The sequence below is a fragment of the Cryptomeria japonica genome, chromosome 11, assembly GCF_030272615.1.
Source record: "Cryptomeria japonica chromosome 11, Sugi_1.0, whole genome shotgun sequence".
In the NCBI taxonomy this organism is placed as follows: Eukaryota; Viridiplantae; Streptophyta; class Pinopsida; order Cupressales; family Cupressaceae; genus Cryptomeria; species Cryptomeria japonica.
In genome coordinates, this window is record NC_081415.1 from 295,174,424 (window position 1) to 295,196,939 (window position 22,516).

Below are 22,516 nucleotides of genomic sequence, written 5' to 3' on the forward strand. Positions count from 1 at the left end.
GATTTCTTAGTAATGCTCTTAAAATTTGTTCTAACTTGCTTTCCCATTTGACATTCCTTACATACCAGATTATGAGGTTTCACAATCTTAGGTAAATCCCTTACTGCCTTAGTTGAACTGATCTTTACAATGAAATCAAAATTCACATGATAGAGTCTTTTATGCCATAACCAACTTTCATCAATATGTGAAATTAAACATGTCTTATCACTGGTATTCAAGTGAAAGATATTACCTTTAGTCTAATTATCGGTAGCAATCTCCAATCTAGTTTTTTTTATGATTTTGCATTTTCCATTCTTGAATTGTAACTGAAATCCATTTTCCACTAACTGACCAACACTCAAAATATTATGCTTCAAACCTTCAACATAATAAACATTGCCAGTGTTGTTCTTACCATCCAACGATATAGTGCCTCTTCCTTTTATTAAACAAGCTTTATCATCTCCAAACCCTACTAGACCTCCATTACATTCCCAAAATGACAAGACTTTTCTTTTATCACTAGTCATATGATGCGAGGAACTAGAATCAATGATCCATTCATCTTTTTCTTTAACGTTAGCTGCCAATGCCTACTCTACCAGTTTGACAATAGGTGTCAGTTGATCTTCTTTTATTGCAACAAATGCCCATCCACTATCTGCTGGATCTTCATCTGAATCATCTATAACACCTTCATCTGCATAGTAACATGACTTATCTATGTTTTTCTTAAATCTGTATCTCTGATATTCAGGGTTAGGCTTATACGATCTTTTTGCTTCCTCCCTTAATCTTGCATGTCTATCAGGACATCTAGATGCTATATGACCAACTTTATTGCAATTAAAATATATGAAAGGTGCTTTACCTTCATACTTACTTCCTACTGGACCTTTAGGCATCTTCCTTGCAAATAATGCTTCAAGTTCTTCAAGTTCTTCATTTTCTCTCCTCATATCTTCAAGTTCTTTTGCATAAAGTGTTTTCCAATCAGTCTTGTCAGATGATGATGCTAATGATGATGCTTTGAAATCTAAATCAGTCTTTATAGTAGCAATAGGACCAAACTCTTCAAGTTCAAATGCAGAGAGTTTTCCAACCAAAGTATCTCTAGAAATTGATGTATTAGGCATTTTTCGCAACTCATTAATAGAAGTAACTTTCATTGTGTAAGCCGGTGGCAATTCTCTTACAACTTTAGACACAATTTCATCATCACTTAAGGATCCTCCACAACATTTTATTCCTAAAACAATTTCATTAACTCTTCCCATAAATGCAGAAATTCTTTCATCTTCTTCCATTTTTAAATTTTCATACCTAACATGGTAACATTCCAAATTTGCAATTTTGACAGTGGTATTTCCTTCATTCAATATTTCCAGTTTGTCCCAAATAGCTTTAGCAATAGATCGGTCTAATAAACCCATGATTTGTTGATCTAATAATGCGCTCAGAAGTTCTTCTCTTGCTTTGCAATCATTGTCCATGTCCTTAGCCAATGTTGGTGGATTAGGTTGATTCGGAGTAGGACCAACATAGCCATTCTTAGTAACTTCTCATATATCTCTTCCAATGCAATTCAGATTTGTTTCCATTCTGATCTTCCATATACCATAATTAGTTCCATCAAATTTTGGACTATCCTTCCTGAAAATATTTGTTGCCATAGGATCTCCTCAAGATGTTAGGCTTTTGCAAAAAGAGTACTTAGCTCTGATACCAATTGTTAGGAACCGGAAGGACAACTGAGAGGGGGTGGGGGGTGAATCAGTTGTTAACCAGATGTATATAAGTTATAACTCAAATGCTAATTATTCCAACTTAAACTTAAATGATGATAAACCAAACTTAAATGTCGATAAAATAGATTAACAGTTATAGCAGTATTGGTATAAGTTAATGCATGAAAGAAAAAGAGAAACAACATCCACAACACATGACACAAAGATTTTGACATGGAAACCCGGTAAGGGGAAAAACCACGGTGGGAAACCTTACCCACAATCAGATGATACTCTTGTAGATAGTAAGTGTATACAAATGGGGTCTGCACATGCAGAAAGGCCAGCTGCCTAGAGCTCACTGCTCAATCACAAAATAGGAGTCACACTGACTACAATTGGATGGTTAAATCCAATACAATGTACTACTTGAAATAGCATCTACAATGTTGGATTCAGTACCGGTTTAAGCTCAGAATATGAGTGCTAAAACACCTTCATAACCTTCCTTCAACCTTCAGATAATGTTTGCGTGATTCGCACAAGGATTTGCTTATTTTCACTCTTCAATATTAGCACCCACTCATAACATTTCCATACCATATCTCATAAATGAGATTTTACATTTATTTATACAAAACCTTAGACCATATCATAAGTTTGGCTTACTAAAGATATTACAATTAAATCAATTACAAATAATTCTTGATGTGATACAATATGTCAGGTTAATACAATATCCAATCAATAAACCATCTCCATAACGTGCCATGTTGATCTGGAATAGATAACATGTACCGGTCCATAACCTAGTCCTATATGTCGGTAAAGGCAAACATGTCAACCCGATTAGACCAATAAGAAAAACACCAAATCCAAACTTCCTTTCCATGTCTTCGACATAACCAAATGATCTCTAGATGATAACAAGTTATCATCACTACCGATGAACCATATAACCTGTTGGTGAACACATAATATGTCGGTGAACACATAATATGTCGGTGAACACAAAAATGTAGAGCTCCATGAAGACAAGTGTTGACATCAATGAAAAAATCAATGCAACTAAGATTGGAAGAAATCAACCTTGAATAGATTATTTGGACACTTTAATACATGTTAAAAAGTTGAAGCCAGAAAATAACAAAGAAATAATAAAGAAAGGAACATTGGCAAGAATGCAACAAATAAAATGTTTGTACTTGAGTGGTGCCTAGCAATGATGGAAAGCTTACCACATGAAATAGTTGCATCATCAAAACTAAAGAAGCTCTAATTAAGCTACCTACAACTAAACAAAGTGGAAATTACAAATTGTAGAGTTCAACATTTAAGCTACATCATTTTGAGCCATTGTGATATGTTAAAAACAATTACTTGGAGTAAATAAACTTGCAAGCCTAAACCAACTCTAGATCATTACTTTCTCCAACCTAGAGATGTTACTATTGGTATTATGGATGACTTAGTCATATGAAATCTTATCCATGCATTTTTTGACCCAACTACACCAAAGTATTCCAAAGACATAAGCTAAGATTCTAAGTGATATAATACTAGAAATATTTACAATGGTCAATGTCCAAAATTCTTAGTGTTAAGCTTATCAATTTTGAAATGTTGTGTCCATTTTTATTTTTCTTAAATTAAAGATATTTCCTAACCTAATCAATTTATAACTAAACTTGGCTAAATAGCATGTTATTTACCTTGTTGGCAATTGACACCTATTTGGCTTAGTTGTGTTGTTATTGATGCCAACACACACCATTTTAGGTTGATCACTTAACCGATACTCACTAGTATTCATTGTTTGGCAACTGACATTCAATCATCCGACACACAAGGAACTGACACTGGCAGGAAAGGGAAACCGGAAATCTAGGAACCAGTATATGAGGCCAACAAAGGAGATTGATCTCGCAGGTCTGCACGGCAATGATTAAAGGCATTGGTCTTGAAGTTTAATGAATTTATTTTTTCTTAGGCCGGCATGTAAATAAATTGTAATATATTTGTAAGCCAACATAAGGCATTTATGTTTGTGTTTGGGAAGGGTATTTAAGTTAGTTTGGTAATGAATAAGGATGCATAAGAAGGTAATGGAATACAATGTTCTATGAGCAATATTGATCAACAGAATGTGAATGTAATATTCTATAGTTGGTCTTGGATTTTGGTTTAGAGGTTTGGGAAGCGAAGAAAGATACGGGTAAGGAAGGACACAATGTAAACCGATACAAACTATGCTTTAACTGGAACTCATCCAACATAGCAGATGCACTCTTAGAGTTCAAAATTTTGTTTGTAACTCCATATGTAGTGTTTGTAGTCAGTGAGGCTCCTTTTGTGATGAGCAGTGTGCTCTAGGATGTTGGCCTTCCTGCATGTGCAGGCCCCTATTGTAATATTTATTCGTTTGGCCAGTGGATAGATATTGTGGATCTCTAATCCCACCGTGGTTTTTCCTCTTTGAGGTTTTCCACATATAAATCTTTGTGTTATGGTGTATGCTCTTGTGGTTGCTTCATTTCTATTTGGTGTTATATTCTTTCATGTTTATCGGTTACTAAATTGCATTGTTAATAAGGTTAAAATTGATTATACTGACAGAACACTGATTCATCCCCCCCTCTCAGTGTTCTTGGATTCCAACACACCTACCACTATTCGTATATATGACCCATCAATTTGCACCATATTGTATCAAGAAAATTAAAAAAATTAAATAGTTGCCAAGATAAGGCATGGAAAGATTCATTAGCTAATGTTTTATAAGCTTATGTGATGATATAGAATGTTGGAAGATTCATTTTATATTTACAACTAAACTTAGCTAAATAGCATGTTATTCACCTACCACTGTTTGTATATATATGACCCATCAATTTGCACCATATAGTATCAAGAAAAATAAAAAAATTAAATAGTTGCCAAGACAAGGCATGGAAAGATTCATTAGCTAATGTTTTATAAGCTTGTGATGGTATAGAATGTTGGAAGATCCATTTTATTCAATTTAGAGGACAATGAAACATTACAATAAGAGTGTCTTTAGCTTTGTTGCTGAGGCAAGTGTGATCCTATATTATAATAATGGTGTTCTTAATTAGTTTGTTAATTATTGTATTAGAAGAGTCTTTTACATTATAGAAGATTTTCACATTCACGTTGAATAAATTTTTGCATAGGTAGAGTTAAGGATATAACTTTCCCACTGCTTTTGCATGTCATTCATTTTCATACATTTAAAAATTGGTTTTGTGTTGCCTTGCAATCATTTAAAAGGTACTTAAGGGAATAAAAATATTCTTAGTTGGAAGATATATAGCTAATAGGCTATAGTATGGATGGCTATAATGGTACTCTAAATTTTTGGTAGTTGGATTGGCCAAGAAATATAAATGCATGGAGACATGAATATTGTGCCTCCTGAATCCCTTGGTCCATCCCCTTACTTTGGGCCCTTAATTGAACCTCTTTAAGTCCACTAAATCTGTCATCTTATTCCAAATTAAATCTGCATTTAAAATAAAAAATGGAATATGCATCAATCTCATTTTTCAATTGAAAATTTTCAATGCATAGTTGTTGCTCTTGAGACTCACTTCTGCAATAAAAGCTAGCTGTAAATGGTTGATAAATACAAATTTTCTCATTTCTTTTGTAATTGCCATGTTCTCCAATTGAAGCATCTGATTATTTATTTTCTCTAACTAAACCCTATATCCATACATATTTATTGAAGCTTGGATTTTTTTCATTGCTTTGTGCATTGCAGGGTACTTGTAGTACCCCTCCTCAATCAAACTCTTTTTCTATTTATGTTTGACTTCAGTTGAATGTTTAGTGGAGAATTATTGTATTTTGATTTAGATTATATGCAATATTATTTCATGCTTTATCTAGATGTGTGGTGTATTCTTTCATGCAGTATCTTAGTGCTTATGATTAATGTTGTTTTATGGATCATTATCATGGACTGACACTCTTACCTTATATGTGCGATGCATTATTTATATGTTGCATGTTTGCATGTGTATGGGATGCGAGGGGATGATTTTCCTTCACTCACTCTGGTGAGATAGGGAACACCATGATTCTCCTTCATCGATGTGTGTGTGACATGTCTGTTTATATATATATATATATATATATATATATATATATATATATATATATATATATATATATATATATATATATATATATATATATATATATATATATATATATATGCACGTGTGGATTCTTTGGTATAGGACATTGCAAGTACTAGTATCGGGTAGGTACGGGGTATCGACTCCACCTGAATTCACAAGTCTGAGCGTATATTATATCTCCAATGGGAGTGGAGGAGATAGTTGTTGGACCCTAACTTGACCCGCAATTACACTCATGTGAGTGTTGTCGGTTGGTTGTCTTTCCCGTCTGGCTGGTATGCGAGTCATAGTACTGTAGTTTGGTTTTTTATAAGTCGTAATTCGATCATCCTTCGTTGTGCGTGTTTCCGTTTATTTAAATGGTTATTTAATTGAGTAGATGATGCTATTTTTATGTTAGCATAATTAGTTAATTAATATGCCCTTGAGATAATTGATTTAATTAAACTAATGAGTTGCTAGCATTAAACGGTTAAATTGGCTTATTTCATTATGAATAGTTATATCATTACATTGTGAAAAGGAAATAAGTATTTGCCTTGCCATTTAAATGTTAAATGCTTATGTTGAAAGAAAGCATTATGGAAAATAGAAAATATAAATGAAATCTTTTCTTTTTACCTTTCCATTTGACTTTTGTATTTTATTTGTTAGAAAAGAATTGTTTTTGGAAAAAGGGTAAATTTGATTGCTTATTACTTTTTTATAATTTAATCTAATTGGATGGAAAAAAATTTAACCTAGAAGTTTAGGTTGAAATTATTTTTCCCATATATTCTTGGAAATTCACAGAAATAGGAGGCAAAAAATTTGAAAGAGAAATTTGGAAAACCATTCTGAAAGAGGAGCTGGAATTTGATTTGGTTTGCAAGGACTGGGATTCTTCCATCATTTTGCTTGCTAGTTTTCTTCAAGGTTGGATAATCTCTTCTTGTTTGAAATTTAAATTTGAATATTCCAGGTGCTTCCTATGTGTTAAAAAATGCAACTCTTTGTAGATTCTTGTGGAATGATTGGAATAGAAGAAAGAGTGCCTGCTATTGTTGATTTTGTGAAACTTATATCATATGTTTGCTTATAGGAAAGAAATGGTTTATTTCTCTATTTGTTGTATGTTTTTGTTCTTGAAAATCAACTTCTTGAATTACCTCTTCTATTGGGAATAGAAAGATTTAGATTTAGATTGTTGTGTTCTTTCTAGTGTCTAATTGCCCAAGATTTGGGGTTTATGTTGGCAAAAATTGGTTATTGCCTTTTGCTAGATGCAAGTAATTCTTCCTGTGTATGGAAGTAAGGAATTTATCTTAACCCTTCTCCTACCTGTTGAATCTTTCTATTGTTGCCTAAATCATTATTTATTGAGTTCTTGTGTGATTTTATTTCACCATTTACCTTATTGGTAAATATCCCTTTGTATTCTGGTTTTTGGTACTCTGTGTGTGTGCCCGTGAAATAAACAGGGGAAGAACTGAGCTCTTGTTTTATCGATTTTATAGGCTTAGAAAGTATGAATTTATTTTATTAAGTCAACCTTACCTTACCCTGTGGTAGGATAGCCCCACCATGCGGGCTAGTAGTGTGTGCTACCCATAGGTAGCAGTACTACCGGTCAGTAGTACTACTATGTGGTAGCAATACTATTGGTCGGTAGTACTGCTATGCAGTAGTAGTACTACCAGTCAGTAGGACTGCTACCAGTTGGTAGCAGTGCTACCGATGGTAGCAGCACTACTGGTCGGTAGGCCTTCTACCAGGCAACAGCAGTACTATCGACAAGTAGTGCCCACTGCCTCGGTAGCAGCACTACCGCAGGTAGGCCTTGGCCCCCACGTGACCTTGTACCCTTTCTGGTATAACTTTTTATGTGCCGTGATTTTAGTTTGTATAAATTGAAATATTTTTAAAGTTGGTTTTTAATGTTAAATAAAAATAGTAATTTTCAAAGTGATTTTTATTGTGTGGCTTAATAAATTTATTTATGGAAATCAAGGCATGAATTTGTAATTCAAATTGGTAAATTTGGATATATTCTAGAAATGGATTAAAATGCCTATTGGGAATTCATGTTTTATTCGGTTCAATATTTAATGTAGATTTTATTCTTGATGGAATATTGATTTGAAAATTGAATTGATGTGAATGTCATAAAAGAGTGTTTTATTTAATTTTCAATCAATGAAGATGCAAGTGCTTATGATGTTGAGTTTCTCAAAGATTGTCTGAGTGCGAACTTAGTGAAATTAGCTTTCCTTGCAAAGAGTTATAATTGAGTTACTTCCAGTCGGTGGTTCAGTCATCCTATGGTGGCGTATTTGGTACCCTTGACCAGGTGATATATGATGACTTCATTGTCTTAACCATGTAGTGTCTTTGCCTTATGGTTAACCAAGAGTCAGTACGTCCTTGTTTTGACCACTTGTTTTTGGATAGTGGTGTTATGGTTGTCTGCTTCGCCATAGGGTCTTCAAGAAGTGACCATGTTTCCTTAGTGTCCTTTGAGAGAGTGGCTTTTGAGTGGTGGCCGTGCCCAAAGTGGTTGGCAGGATAACCCATCGAAAGTCAGATAATAAGTGATAATCTAATTAATTTATTAGGTGGGTAGTTCATAACATTAAATAAGATATTGTACCTCACGCACAGGTGAGTGCTTGTACATGACTCATAATGTAGTGAGAAGGCTTGGAATGGCAAACCGATCACCTTGTCTTCACAAAAGGCTGGTAGGGTCCGCATGAGACTTAGTTGCAGCCAAAAGTTGGGGAAAGGTTACCAGGATAAACCCAGGATGGGGGTCGGGACCTATGGAGGCGGACCATGGTAACCATCATAAGCTATGCGATGACACTCTCTCTTTAGGTTCACTTGTGTATTTGTGATGTTGAGTCACCTGGAATACTGTAGAGTCGTATTGTGTTGTCATGGAGTCATATTGTTCTCTCGGCCATGTCATGCTTTTGCTTGCTTGAGGGTCCTCTGCTATCTCCTATCTTGGTGGGGTGATTTCTAGTTTGAGATCACATGGTCGGGTGGTAGTGCCACTTCCCATCGAATGTTCTTATTTGTACCTTCATGCAAGGATTGGCTTCACAGGTGTTCCTATGGTTCCTGGCTCATGTTTTATCTCATGTTTGGAGATAATTGTTATTTGGAGACCTATGTGGTCAATTGTATCAATGAACTTTTGTAACATTGTATTTGGTTGAGTTGTATCTTTATATGTATATTGAGAGCCATGTAATCCTAAGTTTGGGATGTTTTATATCAGCTTTCTTTATGATTGTGTAAATGCTTATTGAAGAGAAATTATATTGTATCCTTTCAATTTTTCAATGGTGTAATCTTTTATTGCATATGGCTTAATATGTTCTATGAGTTTTGATGGATTATTGGATTAATCTTAATTGTGGAATTTAACTTTTGATTTTATTCTTCGTTGGTAACCCTTAAGGAATTCTGGAGTAAGTCTTCTGCTTGTGTTATTATTGTGCAAACGTTGTTATGATTAATATGAAAAACAGTTTTTAAGGACCCGAAACCTTTAACATAGGAGCATAAAATAGTTCATCTAAAAGCATCCAGACCTGCTAGAAACAACTTACAAAACGACTGGCAAAAAGGCCAGTTAACCAAATGGACAACAAAAGAAAAGAACAACAAAGAGGAACAATTATTAATGCACTTAATATGTTTATACTTTAAAAAAAATAAAAATGTTTCACCATTGTTGTGGGTCTTCCTTTGGGGTTCCTTGCGGGGCATTACAGTACTGTTGCAAATAAATTATATCTAGCTCTATTTTTTGTGAGCAATTTATTATTGCATATATTTTGTTGTTTGTAGCAGTAAGATGGTAATCATCAACATGTGTGTAGTAATGGTATAAAATTGCATATTTGAATAATTCCCACATTTGTCTATAAATCTACCTTTCAAGAATTTGAAACATAACAAGAAGGAAACATTTATTGAAATGGTGTTTTGAGGTCAATCTCATTGCTGGTTATTTTAGAGGATTTAAATTTGATGGCTTTAATTTACACATTTTAATAGTTTATTTAATGTTAACTTATTTTGAAAAATAATTCCATTATTTTCAATACAAATCTAAAATTATAATCATCCTTAAAATTAAAAAAATAGTATTTATTTTTCTCCTGCCCCTATTAAACCCTATTATAATTGCAAAAGTTTAGGTCGCATGCCACAAGCTATTTTTTTATTTATCTCTTTTGTGAACTTCATTTGATATTTTTTTAAGTGAAATAATATTTGAGAATTTTTAATTATATCTCCATCTATAAGATGTGCTTATGTCAATAATTTAATTTTACATAGAAAATTTTGTGAATACAATTATTATATCTTTTGTGCTTGAATACAAGTGTACTCTCTAACATATTAACTTACTTATATTTTTCTATTGGTGTAACCCTTGCATGTCTTTTCCATGCAAGTGCTAGTTCTATTGAAGTTATTTGTTAAATATTTTTTATGACAATTTTATTTTCATAATAGCATATCTAATTAAATTTTTTATTTTGTAGATTGATGGGAATTTTTAGCTCATAGTTGATCCATATCAAATTCCTGAACGATAAGTTTCCATAGTTTATTTTTCATTGCTTTTTCTACAATTGCATTGCTTCCAAAAAAAATCCTATTCACCACAGTGTTGTCAACTTATAATCTCTATTAATAAGTACTTGCCTTAAACGTAGGAAAATTGTAGGAAATGAGTTAATGGGTTTGGCTTTATAATCTCTAAGTATGCAATATGTAATCTCTAATTAAGTTATATTTGGCTTTGAATACTTTGAAACTGACTTCATATAATGCCACTACAGACACAGGTGGACTAGAGGATATGAGGCTCACTTGTGGGACAACATTTGCAAGAGATAGGGCTAGACCAGAAAGGGTCAAAAAGGTTAGATAATGATATCTTGTACTATTTGTTTAATTATTGATAGGTGGATGATGTGTGTCTTACATTTGAAATTGTTTGTTTAATTAGTAGAACATGTCCCCTAAATGATCTCTCCTAGGATTGTTTTCATGAGTCCTAGTACTATCTTTTCTTCATTGTTTTCTCTTTCATTATTTTGCATCAAGTCCTTCTGTTGTTTGGACTGCTCTCAAGCTTATTTATCATCATATTCATACTATTAAATAGCTACCATTATACCTCTGTCTTTATACTTTCTGATTGATGAATAGCCTTTTAAGTCGTTAAACCCTCATCATGGATATTGATATTTCAATATGCTTGTAACCTTGCATAATTTGAACAAGAAAGGGCTTTTCCTTGTATCTTTGAGACCACTGTATCTCTTTTACTGTGCATTGCCTTCGTGAAGAGTTTGTATACTTCTCTAATGACACTATGATGCCCCTATCCTAAGGTCTACAAAAACATATATGTCTTCTCTTTTTGCACCGTACATGTTAATATGCATAGTTTGAATGCACTATTACTATGTAATGGTTATCTTCTTTGATTGATATTCAATATATATTCCTTTGTGACTGTTTACTGGCTAATTGAAGACATCCAATGTTTCTTTGGGACTGTTATACGCTCTTGTGACTGCAACAAATTTATCTTGCTCTTAGTTGTGACCAATGTATTATGGATTATTTCTCTTCAAATCTTCATAACCCTACCATTTTACTGAGACTATGTGACGGCAAATGATACCATTTGGTGTCCATTAGCTATGAAAAAACTTTTTCCACTATTCTTCTGATTTGTAAGGCTTTGACAATGGACTGCTCTTAGACTGGGATTTGATTGATCGCTGCCCTTACCAGTAATAGGACTGCCTTTCTTGTGTTGAGCTTGTAGCTGCTAGGGTTTGTTTTCAAAGCCTAAGGGCTATGAGTCATGCTATTTTGATTATGGCATCTTTCTCATGTTCTGAGTCTTCACCCATTTCTGAGACTTTGTAATCCTTTCTTGAGCTCATTGTTATCTAGTCTTTTGAAGGTGTTATAGGTATGTGATCCTCTTGATGATGATGACTGCTAATATTGGATCCATATCCCTCTCTATGGCTATGACAATCCTTGAGTTGCACGCTAGGACTACTCTTTTAGGGTTTGGCAGGGGTTATAAACTGTAGAATTGCAGGGCTAGTGATTGTTATATCATTTTGACAGTGATTGGGCCTTGTGCTTGCTGAACAGTCATTGCTATGATCTTGAAAACCCCTTTGTTCTCTCTAAATCTGCATTTTTTGAGAGTTCTTTAAAGACTATGACTGCTCCAAGGAATCACTTACCCATATCACATCTTTGGCACAAAAACTATCCATATCTTTTTGAAGGCGTGAGACTATCTTCTCTTTTTAATCTTGTAAGATTTTAATAGCCATCAATTCTTTTCTAAGGGCTAATTTTGTGTCTCTCAGAGGTGTGAGCACTGTCTCCTAAGAAGCTATGATTGTTTCTTCTTTTATGGATGAATAGCTGTTGTCTGCAACATTGTCTTTCAAATTATTAATGGTTGTTAAAGAATAACCCTATGCAATTAATGACTGAGACTGTCTTTTGTTTAATAAATGCATTGTAACCTTAACGATTTACTGACGACCTTCTTTGTACCAAGGAATTGATCCCTATGATGTTGAAGTGGACTCTCTTGACCTTCACTAATTCTTAAGGTCATTGTGATTTGTTGTCTTGGCTGATAGTTGTTAACACTGCAACTTCTTGTTAATGCTTCATCACTATCTTGTGTGACTATGTTTGAAGGCATTTCTGACCATTATATGATTGTAATTTCTCTATATGGGACTGCATCTGGAACTCTTCTGGATCTTTGTTCTTCTTTTAAAGAGGATTGTGTCTTGAATGTCTTGACCTCCAATGTTGATCATTATGATATCTTCACTTTGAATAATGTTATTTGGATGCCCTTTACTGTCATAAAGCGTCTTTTCCCTGGCCCCTTTGGCATCATGGAATGGTCTCATGTATCTTACCTTTCATAACCCTCAGTCTTTATGACTATGATCTTTGATCTAAACTCTTTGTATTTTCTTTCTATAACCCCAATATGATGATTGTTTCAAGGTTGCATTTGTTGTCATTAGGGGCTTCTACAGGTGATTATATCTATGAAGGTTTTACCTTGGCTTTGAATACATATTTTATCACTGTCAAACCTTCATCAAACTGCTCTCTTGTAGTTTTCAACAGCCAACCAAGATATATTTGATTGGAATGCAAGGCTCTTCTTGTATTCATAGCTCCTATCTTGATCTCCTTTTGAACTTAATAACAATCACATATGATAATTATCAATCATTACTTTTATAATTTTGAACTATCCCAATGATGCTTTGGGATTATTTTCTCTAGTTTTGCCACTGTTTTGATGGACCTTCCTGGACTATTATTGTGATAGTGAATGTTATGTCCCCACTGTTCATGCTGGCATACTTTGTAGCACTGCTACAAGGCTTAATGAATGACTACCTTTCCAAGCTTTGTTGTGTTCTTGGAGCTGTCAATCTACTATGACTCGGGCTAAACTCTTTCGTTAAATGGATGCATAGATTTCTCTTTCATTGCTTCACTGTATTTCCTGATAGTGCAGACCTCTGGGTTCTCTACGATATAAGACAACATCTCTTTGGTTGTGTAACTCAACATTGGATTGTTTCAGAGTTGTGATCTATTTCTCTGTGTTTCTTAATGATGACAATAATCATAGAACCCATGAATGGCAACACTGTGGCAACCTTATAGATTTGCACTTGGAGGCTATATATCATGATGACTATGCTTTACGCATTTCTCAAGATGAACAATGATCTTTGTTTCTGTTGTTCTTGTTTTGATGGCTGCTATCTATCTTTGGCACTGTCAGTACTTAGTGTCATTATCTCTTCTTTGGCTACATTTTTTGCATTGTAATCCCCTTCACATATTTTCTGCAACAAATCAATGAATCTCACTATTTTGTCATTGCTCCTAATTGCTTTTATTGTCTTGACGGCTATCCTAAGGCTGCCACTGTGAATTGTGACTGTAAATGAAAAAAATTTGGGCATGGCATTGTTCTTCATGTATTAAGCTGCGACTATGCTTTGTATTAGGCATGGCATTATCTCAAGAAGAACAGGCTAATAACTTTCAGATTTTACTACTTTATTATCCCAAATATCTATTTTGCAAAGCATATTCCTTTGTATACTAGCTTTGTGTATTGGTGAAGGCTGCTAATGTCACCGGTCTCAATCAATTATCAAACCCTTATTATTTTAGATCAATCATTCATTGATCCTTTTTCAATTATCATTCATCAATTTGATCTTTTTGTCATCTTTGACCAATTTGAAATTGGTCTTTGTCAATCAATTCCCAAAATATTTACTATATTGGACTTTGTCAAAATTCTTAAATACATTTTCACCTATATTAATGTGAATCATTCTTAGTGATCGTCATTTCACTTTAAACATACCACATATTATTGTTAAAAAATTTACACTTAATCTCACATTATCCTTTTCTTAGCTCTTTCTGACTTTTGGATATCCTTAATAATAAATTTAAGAAATATTAAGGAAGGATCCTTCTTATGCCTCATTCAATTTTATTTGTGGTCCAATGTCTTTTCCCCACCTTGCATTGATTCTCCATCATGGTCAAGCTTTTAAGTCCACTGTCATGGTGGCCTAGTTTGAATTTATTGTCCTTCACTATAGATCATGTGTTTTTTTGTCATATCTGAATAGTAACTTTCTATTGGTGGTTTCTACTAACTTCTTATCTGAATAGTAACTTTCTATTGGTGATTTCTACTAACTTCTTATAAATTGGGGTACACTAGCCACCTCATGTCAAAAATGTCTGGGTCTAAGATCTATGGTGGACCCTAAATTATCCCACACATCTGAATTGAGTGGTGCTTTGCAAGTCCTTAGTCAAATTTCACGTCCAAACGACTAGAGTTCCACATGCCTACTTTACAAGCAAAATTTTGACAGGAGATCATATGTCTCTAGTGCCCTTTGCAATGACTCTTCACTATCCTTCTGCCTACCTCTTCATATTCCTTTCTTGAAATTAGGGAAATAATATTAAAATGACTTTATTGATTTTTCCGTTGATCTCACCACTACAGTCACTTTAATACTTTATTAAATAATAAAATTAAGTTGTCATTATTTAATTGATTTCTAATGTCAAAATAAAGGGGACATTACATGTGACCTATTTTTTGGGCTTGCATGATGACTGATGAATTCTCAACTGTGCCCTCTTTAAATGCTCATCACTGAAATTGGATTTGAGCTTGTGAAAATGTCTTAAATGCTTTGTCACTATTCTTTTTAGACTATTTTTTTAACAAATTTAGTTTCTCTGCTAATTCTCTAAATCTAGGCTTTAAGCTCTGTCTTTGTCTAGGCTAGTCACTGCTCTTCTAATATGAATGCTACAAGAAGCTTTGTCTTTGTCTAGGATAGTCACTGCTTTTCTAATTTGAATGCTACAAGAAGCTCTGTATCTCTTCTCATATACCCTTTATTCACAATCATTGATGCATGCCTTCACAAATCATTGTTCATAATGGTCATGACCAGTACCTCTTGTAGCCTTTTTATTATGCTTTCACTGTCATGAGGTTGTATTTGGGTTGTTATGCTGAGAATGTCATATATTCATTATTCAGTGCTCTCACTATCCTTGGAGCATGGGTAGACTGTTCACTTTTAATAGTCATCGCTTTTCGCTAGGCTTCTCTGAGTTGTTATTTTACTGATCAAAACATTCGGACTGTACTTAACTTATTGGAAAGAATACTGTCACAATGTTATTCCTTTGAATACACTACTTTCTTGTTATTTGATATTGATATTGTCTTCTTTGGCTTCTTTTTTGTCTCCAAAAACTTCTTATGACTGATATGGAGCCATATCATTGTGTTGATTGTAATTTTCTTTTTGATGGAACTCCCATAGCATGCCTTTGAAACATTGTTTCTCTTTGCTATATAGTAGACCTTTTTACTCACTGTCAATGATAACTTCTTTGTACTTTATCTTTTGCTTCTTGAATTTTTCTGCAATTCCATAAAGACCTTTTCTCTATCCTCATGAGATCTTTATCTTCTATATTCAATTTGACAAATCTGAAACTAGATCATGCCTGAAGAGTTTGATATTCATGTTCCTCTTAAAGGCCTCTTCTCATTTTCTAATAGCCCTTGCATCTTTGTCGGTTGTCCTTATCCCGTCTAATGGATTATAGAATGGAAGTCTCTATTGCTACTACTACAGTACAAGGTCCATGAAAATAATCATAAGACCCTTGTGTATATATTGTATGCTATTGTAATTGATTGTTGTGTTATGATCTGAATTTGCTTCTTCAAAGACTAGACTACTCTCTATCACTATCTCATATATCCTTAAATGGGTGTCCGGGCAAATTAGATCACTTGAGTAATAGATAGTGTGTCTCAAAACTCCATATTATTTGTTGTTATCTCCTCTTTGAGACTATAATGAGGCTGGTGTCTCTTATTGTATTTCTAATTACCATGTTGGTGCATACCTGTGTATTTTGTGTTGTCATATCATTATACCTCTTAGAATGACTTATGTTATTGGATTTATTCATCATTCTCTATCTTGAGGTCGGCATTCTTGAATTATAAGCTCATCCTATCTTGGGACTGCTATTATTGTTGTATGACTGCTACAAAATCGAGGACCAGACTTGTCATTTGTGTAAATGAGAATCTTTCATATAACCTATTGTTACTCTTTCCTAGACTCTGGCCAACTCTTCTCATTGTATCCTTTAGGTTCGCAAGCTTTATGATCTCCTTATGTCAACATTTGTGAGAGTCTTAACAATAATGGCTGCCCCTTTTTGCCTTTGCAAATTGTGAGGGTGTGATTGTCCTCTTTGTGGACTAGTTACCATACTTTATCCCTGTCATTAAAAAAATATGTGGCCTTTCATAGAAAAAGTAAACAAAACCCTTCTCTCATTGAGATGCATATTCATTGTTGTCTTGTAGATATTTTAGCTGAGTGTAGAGTTGTTCATTGGTCATTGAAATCCTCTCTTGTAGATATTTTAGATAGTGATGTGATGTCCTTAAACATTGATTCTTTGTTATCAAATACTTGATTTTGTATTTTGTAAAAATGTATGTTTATAGGCTAACATAGGATACATGGTATAATTATTGTTTAAAGGGTGCTAGCTCAAATGGAAGAGCACCTGCTTTACAAGCAGGAGGATGGTGGTTCGATTCCATCGTACCCTAATATGACTAAATATATGACTAGTTGACAACAATGTAATGATTAAAATGACTAAATATACTACCAATTGACAACAATTAATGACTAAATAAATGACCAAGTAACAACAATCAATGACTAAATTAACCACTAAATCAATGACCAAATCAATGACTAAATCAATGATTAAATAAATGACTAGTCAACATCAATCAATGACTAAATTAACGACTAAATAAATGACTAAATAAATGACTAGATCAATAACCAAATTAATCACTAAATCAATGACCAAATAAATGACCAAATTGATCGATCAAAACAACCAATAAATGACTAAAATAGTTTATTCATAAATTTGGTCCTCTGATTAATGACTAGCAATAAACTACTAATGGTCACGTGATCAAATTTAGTCATTTATATGCAATTTTTGATAGTTTTTTAGTCATATATTGTTGTTTTTGTACTAGTGCATCACCTATCTCTATCTCTAATCAACTAACTATTCTTCTATCTCACATTCTTCTTCATTTGAGAGATCATTCATACCTTTAATGCATAAACAATCTCTCGAGGGGATATTACACCCTAAGCATCACCGGGGCATACTGGGGCATAAATTTTTCATTTTCTTTGAAACAAGGTCGTTTCGACATTGTCTCAAAGAGGGGAAAATGTAGACACCTAAAAATGTCTCATTGATCATGTACTAATTATTCTTTTAATTGATTAAATAATAATTCAATTATTTAATTAAGTTAATTAATCTTATTCTTCTAATTTCATATTTCCTCATAATCTTACTAATTATTCTATTTTCAATTCTATCACCATTTAATCATTTAAACCATTTTCTAATGATTAATTAAATATTTATTATTTAATTAATTGTGATTTTAATCTTTCTATTTAAATAATCTTTGTTATTTAAATAAATTCATTCTCAATTTCTATTTCTAATCAATTAATCATTAACCCTTTTCTAAATATTAATTAAATATTTATTATTTAATTAATTATGATTTCAATCCTTTAATTTAAATAATTTATATTATTTAAATAAATTTAATTTCTAAATAAATAAATAGTTTTTTTAAATCATTTCACTAGCTAATTAATTCTTCAATTCCAAATTCCCAAATTCTAATTTCATTTAATTTCTTATTCTTCTAATTTCATTATTTCTCCAAATTCAAATTTAAATTCTTCTAATTCTTCTAATTTCAAATACATGTGCATGATTTCAAAAATCAAATTGAAAATCAAAATAAGGTTCTAAATATATTCAAATAATAAATTGAATTAAATCTCATGCAAAGATTAAATTGAAAATCAAAGTCAAAGTGAAAGCACATGCTAAACTAATTAATTCAATTAATTTAATTATCTTTTCAATCTCTATTTCTATCGTCCACTTTGTTTTTTTTCCAAAAAGTTTTCAATTAGTTAATTATTCTATCTATTTTAATTGATTATTTCAATTAATTGATTAATTACATCATTTCTTTAATTTCCTCCAGTCATTCTTTTTCTATCTTCTAATTAGCTTTTTTCTAAATAAAGCTTTCAATCAATTATCCTCCAATCATTCTTTTTCATTCTTTCAATCAACTTTTTTCTCAACTAGTTAACTCAATTAACTATTCAATCAATTCCATTCCACCTCCAAATCAACAGTTCAACTATCAATTAGCATGTGACCTCACCTGAGTTCCACCTCTTGATCAATTTGTTCCACCTCTCAATCAATCTCACCCCAAAATATATAAATTGAGCATTCAATTCTCCATTTTCAACAATCACAATGAATCACGAACTTTGAGTCTTTGTGTCAATTGTAGGTTGTCAGCATAATATATAAGAGCCATCATACCACGAAGAAGAGAAGAACAATGGAAGCCATATGCAGTCATGGAATAGGCAGTCTTAATTGAATATTTTATATTCCTATTACTTTTCTTTGCATTATTCATTGGTTTATTTTGGATTCTTTGGTTAGATAGGGATTCATGATTTCCCTTTGATTCTAAGTGAACAATGATAAACTTTACATATGACAACACCATCAAAATTAAATTTGATCTGTAGACACCTAAAAGTTGCACCTGAATTAAGTGAATTTTATTCATTTAATTATTCTTAATTCTTCGAATTAATTAAATTAAGATTTAACAAATATCCATATTCTTCTAATCGCCTATTAATTAAATAAAGATTTAACTAATATAACCTTCTTCTATGTAAGCCATTTAATTAAATACCCCCCCCTCTAGCCCTTTTAGTTAAATTCACATTTAATTAAAAATATCAATTTATCCCCTTTCCCATTTTAATTAAATCTACATTTAATTAAAATCTCCTTTGCATTTAAATAAATCTAAATTTATTTAAAAATCCCCCCACTTTCAAAATCCTACAAATGCAAATTGCATCCCCTATTTGGCTAAAATAAATCTTTTATTTACCAAAAATTGCCTATTTTCTCTCACCCACTTGCATTTTCCTACATCTCCCACTTGCCTCCTAAACCCCTTCTAGATTCTTCTAATCACTTCTAATTTAGCCTAATTCATCTCCTAAATATTGTCACATCCCTAAGCAAAGGGAAGTCACTTCTCAAAACCCTCAAAGTCTTTGAAAACCATTAAAGGCTTTATGTCCTCAACAAGTTAACCCTCAAAGTCTTCCAAACCATTAAAGGCTCTTACATAACCATTAATGGTTAAACTCAACATTCTTGCATGATTAGAGACTTTCTCTCTAACTGAACCCTCATCTAACTCAAGGGTCTCATCAAGCATTCATGGCTTTAACCTTGGTTATCCCTTTAACCTTTGCACAAGAGTTTATCCCTTGGATAAAATCTTTATCCAATGGATAACCCTAACCTTAACCCTTACCTCCTAAGCTAACCTTCATGTCTTTCAAGTATTTAATGCTTCTTACATCTCCTCAAGCAGTCTCTTGTTGACAATTGTCACCATTTCATTGGTGAGAATTGTAAACATGGATTGATAACTTTCAATCCTGGCCCTTGTTAAGATTATCCAATCTTGACCATCCATTGCCCTATTTTTTCTATAAATAGAGCTCTTATTCTCTCATTTTGAGATATCCAAGTTTCATGCATCTAATCTATAGTCATTTTACTAAGCATTTAGCCTCTCTTTGATAAAATCATCTTAATATCATTTTAGAAGTAATTTTAAATATCATAGCATATCCATGTTAGACTAGTGTATCATGCTTGGATAAGCTCACTAATCTTTATCATAGCATCATCTTTTATGCTAGTTTAAATCATCATAGATTCAATATCATATATATCTAGGAATGCATTCATGCTAAATTAATCAAACATCACTCATTCTTGGAGTTGTCATTTCTAAGTTACTTTGCTCAGTGATCTAAGAGCAAAGACATTGACTTGAGGGATCCTGTGAGATAGAGAACAATGGAACATCCCTTGAGAAGTTGAGATATTCAATATAGCTCCATAACTTGCACCAAGGGTCCCATTGATGTGTGGATCTTTTGGAACCTGACTTTTGCATTTTTGAACCCCACCTTTCCCGCACATATTTCCGATGCCCATTGTGGGGCAAGACCCCATTAATCTTATCGTTTTTGATGCAGGAGCAATATTGCAAGAACGTGGAAAAGTTGGTTTAGCGCATTGGGACTTTTCTTTAGTGCGTAGAAACCTTTAGTTAGCGTTTTTGGTATACTATTTAGCGCATTAGACCTCTTCTCTAGCGCATTCAAACTTTTTGTTAATGCCTAATATTCTGGCTTTATTCTATATCATCATAAGCGCATTCGGCAAATAGAGTAGCGTATTCAGTAATTAGCTTAGCGCATAGAAGCCATTCTGTAGCACATCTGTGCAATAGTCTAGCACATAGCCCTGATAGAGGAACAGGCAAAACTATAACCAAAAAAAGAAAATTTTAGGCTTGTGAAGCCCACTCTCAGGATTTGATTGTTTCTGCTAATTGATTTTGTGCAGGATCTAACCTTTTTGTGCAGGAGCAATAGGAGTTAGTTTAAGTTTTTTTCTTTGCTTTCTTTCAAAAGTTAGTTAAAAAGAACTCACCCTCCTTTTTGCAAAAGCTTAAAATGAACCTCATGATTTCTTTGGAATGCTTAAAATGAACTTCATACTTTCTTTTCGTGTTTAAAACAAAACTTCATCTTTTCCTTCTTGCATGGTAAAAAGAACAACAAAGAAAAATTTTCATTCTTGCAAGTTAGGAAAACACTTCATTTGTGTTTAAAAACAACAACAAATTTACTTTTCAGTTAACAAAGGTAAAAATAAGTTCACCTTCCTTTGGTGCCTAGAAGGATTCATTTTAATTTATTGCAAAAATAAAAGAACCTCAGCTTTATTTTGTGCAAGGCAAAAGGGAAAGTTTTCGCTTATCGAATTTAATTTTGTTGATCAAAATCACAATTTCTTTTGTTGACCAGGATTTCCAATTTTTAGATAAAAAATCATTGCTATACAAGGTTAAAAAGAACACCATGCTTTTTGGAGCAAAATCTCCAAGTAGAAGTTAGCAAATCATTACTTTGAAAGGTTAAAAAGAACACTTGTGTGCCCTATCTTGAAAGTGGAAGGTATATGCTCTCCCCTTAACTGGGTGACCAAAAAGCCAAACCACTCTTTCATGCTTTCTTCATTTCAAGCAATTAAATCCTTTAGTAGGCCTGCCCTCCTGAGTTGCTCTTAGAGTGCCATTTAAATGGCCGGTGAGAGGGGAACGACCTAAGTGGGAAACAACTTTATCGCCAAGTGTTCCAACCCACTCTAATCAAATGTGGAGGTTGACGAAAGTCCCCTTCAATGGTTTTGCTCAGCGATTAGCCTTCCCCCAGTATCTTTAAAGATATGTAAAGCCTTTTTTCTAAAGGTTGGGAAGACTCCTGAGGGAGTTTATCACTGAAGACCGAATGAAAGCCTGATTATAAACCTTAGAACTAGAAACTTTGAGCTGAGTCAGTATCCAAACATCTTCAATATCATAGTGCAAAGGTGGGAAAGAATCCGCCCCCAAGATCACTCACCATATATCTTCCAAGATAACTACTCAATTGTGAAGCAATTCACTTTGAGTTAATTTCTGGCAAAAGGCAAAAAAACGGGCGACCCCTAGGGGGTCACAAGGCTGTTTGAACTAACGGAGTATCGAGACTAGTGGGCTATGATATTGTTGATGACCCTTGAATAAAGAGTCTATCTGATTTGTCTTACTTGTTATCTAAACCTGTGAAAACATCAAGGATTTGAACACATCCTCACAAAACATACACTATTTGTCTAGCATAGGCAAAATTTGTTATCTCTTTTGTGTGTCGTATCTGC

At 33.2% G+C, this 22,516-nt stretch overlaps 1 non-coding gene across 1 annotated transcript; it reads left to right on the forward strand.

The window, feature by feature from the left end:
* The first annotated feature begins 17,095 nt into the window (after positions 1-17,095).
* Positions 17,096-17,168, forward strand: TRNAV-UAC (transfer RNA valine (anticodon UAC)). The gene has a single exon. It is a non-coding gene; the product is annotated as a tRNA-Val (tRNA).
* Positions 17,169-22,516: the final 5,348 nt, after the last annotated feature.